The sequence below is a fragment of the Vespa mandarinia genome, chromosome 11, assembly GCF_050613455.1.
Source record: "Vespa mandarinia isolate Hongniang chromosome 11, ASM5061345v1, whole genome shotgun sequence".
In the NCBI taxonomy this organism is placed as follows: Eukaryota; Metazoa; Arthropoda; class Insecta; order Hymenoptera; family Vespidae; genus Vespa; species Vespa mandarinia.
Genome location: NC_140820.1, coordinates 5070001 through 5075000, shown reverse-complemented (window position 1 = coordinate 5075000; position 5000 = coordinate 5070001). Strand labels below are relative to the sequence as shown.

Here is a 5000-nt window from a genome sequence, read left to right as displayed (position 1 = left end):
ATCTCTCTTTCTCTCTCTATCTATCTATCTATCTCCCTCTTCCGCTTCGTATTTCACATAGGTCGTACATCGACCTTCTCCCTCTCTCATTCACTCGTTTAAAGCCTCGTAACCCTGCTTTATAACTTATATTTTCTCCCCTTGTACTTTCTAGTATCATAAACTTCTCGTTTGATCGTAAATAACAATTTTACAAAATTTCATATTTGTCATTGGATAAAAATAACGAGAGAAATTCTTTTTTTTTTTTTTTCTTTCGAAAAATTACAGGCCTTTCGCGAACAAGACTTTTCTATTATTAATGATATTTTCTCTCTTTCTCTCTCTCTCTCTCTCTCTCTCTTTCTATATATATATATATATATATCTCTATCTCTTTTCTTCTTTCCATTTTTTTCTTTTCATTCGTTTCAACTTTTCATCTTTTTGTTCTTTTTATTCGTTTTTTTTTCTTTCCCTTCGTCGTTCGATATTTTTTCTATCTTCTTTTTTTTACTTTTTTTTTCATTTTTTTCTTTTCTTTTCTTTTTTTTTTATTTTTTTTTTTTTTTTTTGACATCCCATTAATTTGCGACGAAAGAAGAATGTCATATGAGATGGTATCTAGTATATAAACTCACGCATGCTCCCATGCGTATCAAGCGAGAGAATAGAAATACTATTGCGAGGGATGAGATCGGAGGTATGTAGAATAAACGGTCGTTGGGGTATCGTGGACGATGAAAGTACTCCTCGGCGAACGATGCTATGGGCCGATCGGTCCCTTGGCCCTACTAAACTCATGGAACACGGATTCAAGGATGAACGAGCTGTACCGTTCTTGTTTTAACATATTTCTATTTTCTTTTTCTTTTTCTTTCATGTCTCTCCTCCTCCTCCCCCTTTTCCTCGTCCCCCTCCTCTTCCTCTACCCGTTCTTCTTCTCTTTCCTCTCTTTCTTTTACTAAAAGATCATGATTATTTATAGTTTTCATTTTTTTTCTTCTCTCTCTCTCTCTCTCTCTCTTTCTCTCTCTCTCTCTCTCTCTATCTATCTATCTATCTCTCTATCTCTCTTTCTCGTTTTCTTTCTATTTTTTGCATTTTTTTTTTTTGCTCAACAAAATAGATTTATCATTGCAATATTGAAAATAGAAATTATGTTGATGGGAAATAAATGGGAATCAATAATTCTTCTGTATTAATAGATACAAATTTATAGATTTTGAATGCTTTTAAATAGACTTCTTTTTTTTTTTTTTTTTAGTCTTGAGATATTAAGAGTTGTTTTCTTTGAGAATTTTTTTTATTTCTTTTTATATCTTTTTCTTTTTCTTTTTTTTTTTTTCTTTTTTTATACGCTGTTTTTTTCTTTCCTTTTTCTTTTTTTCTTCTTTTGAAATATTTAATAATAGCACATGTACGTGTGTTTACTTTTTTAATTTTTTTTTTTTTTCTTTAAATGCGTTAGAACATTATTTTATTAATAAATGAAATGAAATTATATTATTATATTAAATGTTTAGTATTTTATATTGAAATAAATAATACACACGATTATGCGTATTATGCGTTGAAGAAAAAAAAGGAAAAAGAAATTTTTCATATCTTATATTAAAAAATAAATAATACTGTATCATATTTTTATATTATATTATATTATTATTACTATTTTATAATTATTACTTATTTTATATATTTTATATTTAAATAAATAAAATTACAGATTTTTTTTCTTTTTATATCAAAAACTTTTATCATTTTTATATTATTAAATGAATAATGCCGTAATTTGTTTAATTTTGAAAAGACCTTTTAATATTTTATATCTCAATAAAGAACATTGATATTCTTTTTCTTTTATTTTTTTTTCTCTTTCTCTTTTGATATCGAAAATATACAACCAAAGGAATTATCGGTCAAATGGTCGATACGTAATGGGAGCAGGTTGAACTCTTGATATTTTTTTTCTTTTTTTTTTTTTTTTTTTTTTTTTTCTTTTTATTTTATTTTATTTGATCGACAATTTACGAAATACTTTTTATAAAAAGTTTAGTCGTTCGAATTACAAACGCTCTTGCGGATCGTTTGTAATCGTATACGTGATTAGAGTATCATTATCCAAGCGTCCATATTAAACGTTGACGCGTATATTGGGCGAAGCCACGAATTCTCGTTTTCATTATTACAGTGCGATGTGCGCGACATAGAGTCGACAATGTGCTCTGCTTAATTAATTAATGCTACTTCTAGTAATTAAATCTCGGCAAACATTCCGTTTGTTAATACACACGTGAATCGGTTTATATCGTCATTAATATCGATGGTCTTTTCCATTTTTTTATTATTTTTTTCTTTTTTTTTTTTTTTTTTTTTTTATTTCTTTTATGTATATATATGTGTGTGCGTTTATTTGTTATTAATTAATCTATCTATTTCTTATTATTTTTATTTTTACGATTTTTTTTATTTCAATTTTTCTTTCTTTTCTTTTTTTCTTTGTTTTTTTTTTTTTTTACATTTATTATTAAGAATACATAATTATTGATGAACAACGAACAAGTGTAATTTTACCGGATCAAATTTCTTTACCAATGTTGCCAGTAATAATTCGTTATTAATAATAGTTATTATATTATTATAATACTTTTTATCGATGCTTATAATGAAATTTTTTATATTCTAATTTTAATGAGTAATATGATATAGATCGTCTATTAATCTTTTAAAAGATATAACAACATTTATTATTAATACATATTTTTAAACAGTATTTGTTGTTAATAATATTTGTTATTATAATATTTTCATTTCTACTATGAAATATATATATATATATATGTACATACGTATACACGTAGTTGTTGATAATTAACAGGATAACATTTATTTCATATTAATTAAGAATTTTATGTAGAGAGAAAGAGAAAGAGAGAAAGAGAGCGAGAGAGAGAGAGAGAGAAAGAGAGCGAGAGAGAGAGAGAGAGAAAGAGAGAAAAGAACATGAGAAGTATCAAAGGTAAAGAAAAATCAGAGAGGAATCATCATGTTACGGTACTAATGAGAAAGTATCACGAAACTTTTAACTTTTTTATTATTTTCTCTTTTTCTTTTGTTCTTTCTTTTGTTATCAATTTTGACAAGAGAAAAGCAGAAGAGAAAGAGAGAGAGAGAAAGGAAGGAAGAGGGGATGAGTTAGAAGCAAAAATGACATCATAGAAATGAGTCAGAACGATATGTCACTTTTGCAATTTTACGATAAACGAATATGGCGAATTTCAAAATCTCTTGTGGTGTTTGTATATCTCAGATAACTCTCTTAGGATTCTCTTTGACTCTGTAAAACCGTTGCCGCTAAAAGCTCTCTCTCACCCTTCCTCTTTCCCTCTCTCTCTCTCTCTTCTCTCTTTTTCTCTCTTTTTAGACAAGTTGATTCATTTCTGTCCAGTAATTACTTTGAGGTATAATATTTCTCTGGAAATTACATGGGAATGTTTGAAAAGATATACTACTAATTTTCTATTAAATAAATTCAAGTAAAATTTTAATTGCAAAAATTATTATTTATTTATATTTTATATTATTTACTTATATCGTTATATGTATATATATATATATATTTATATTATATATAACATATATTATTATTGTTATATTTATAACGTTGCATATATTTGTAACATTTATTAGTATACAATTAATTATATATTAAAATATGAAAAAAAGACAAATTAGATTTCTCACGAGATATAAATTGAAATTATTTATTTTTTTACTATATATTTATATTATTTTGATTATATATTTATAAAATAATTATTATAAAATAAAAAAACATTACAGAGATAAATTAAACTTCGTATGGATTACGAATAAAATTTATTTATTTATATGTTACATATTTATAATATTATTATATTACCTATTGATTGTATAACATACAAATTTAATTTATATAAAATTAATATTTATATTTAATTGTTTAATCGTTAAATGTTTGAATGATTCCAACCAATTGAAATTCTGTAATTCATATGTTTATAGTTCCATTATTAGCCGACAGAGAGCGCTTCGATAGTTAATCCTACCATATTGGAAATATGGTGCATACATGTATCTAAAGTTTATTTCTTTTTATTAATAATTTAATTAAATTAGTGTAATAATTGAAACCTAGTGTACAATGATAGAAAGAAGGATATTACTAGGAGAAGAAAAATATGATTAAAGGTTTAGAATGATTTTATTCTTTTTGTTTGTTCTGGAGTTTCGTTCGAAGTTACGAGGAAAGTTTCTTACCTTAACCTTGAAAGTCGTAGAGAACTCTCAATATCGGTGTTACCTTTGAACTCAGTCTCGGTATATTTCTAAAGCTGTCGAACGAATCTCTTCAACGACACGTCGTATTTTATCTAACTTTTGTTTTAGTGCATTATCTTTTTATTACTTTTTTCTTCTTTCTATTTCTTTTGTTTTTTTTTGTTCTTATAGGTTATGTATCGTTATATATCGTTTTATATATACTTATTTTATTTCATTTGTTTCACGTAATAATATATAATATATGTATATGAATAGATATAAATTTTAACGTTGATAAATAACACAAAGAGTCACACATTTAGACATATATATATACACACGCACACACACAGAGGTATATTAGATTAATAACTTTGGCATATATATAAAATTATTATATTAATTATTTTATTCATATTATATAATTATTTATATTACATTTATTTATATTTATATTATCTTGTTAATAACATACAATATTACATCGAAATGATTACGTAAATAAAAAATATTCAAGTATAATAATGTATAATAATGATCGAAAATTACTCTACGATACGAAAGGAGATTTCTACTCTCACCGTAAGTAGATTATTGCCACTTACGATGGCCTAATTATGGGTAATTTGCATCCGGCTCTGTTCCTATATTATATTATATATTCTATCTTCTGTCCAAAATAAAAGAAAAAAAGCGAACGTGTTTTGTTCGTTAAACAT

General features: G+C 25.4%; 1 protein-coding gene across 1 annotated transcript in view; it reads left to right on the top strand.

Annotated features, from left to right (window-relative positions):
* LOC118441164 (uncharacterized) overlaps nucleotides 1-5000 on the top strand; it is a 183433-nt gene that overhangs the window by 53061 nt on the left and 125372 nt on the right. The gene's annotated exons all lie outside the window — the stretch shown is intronic.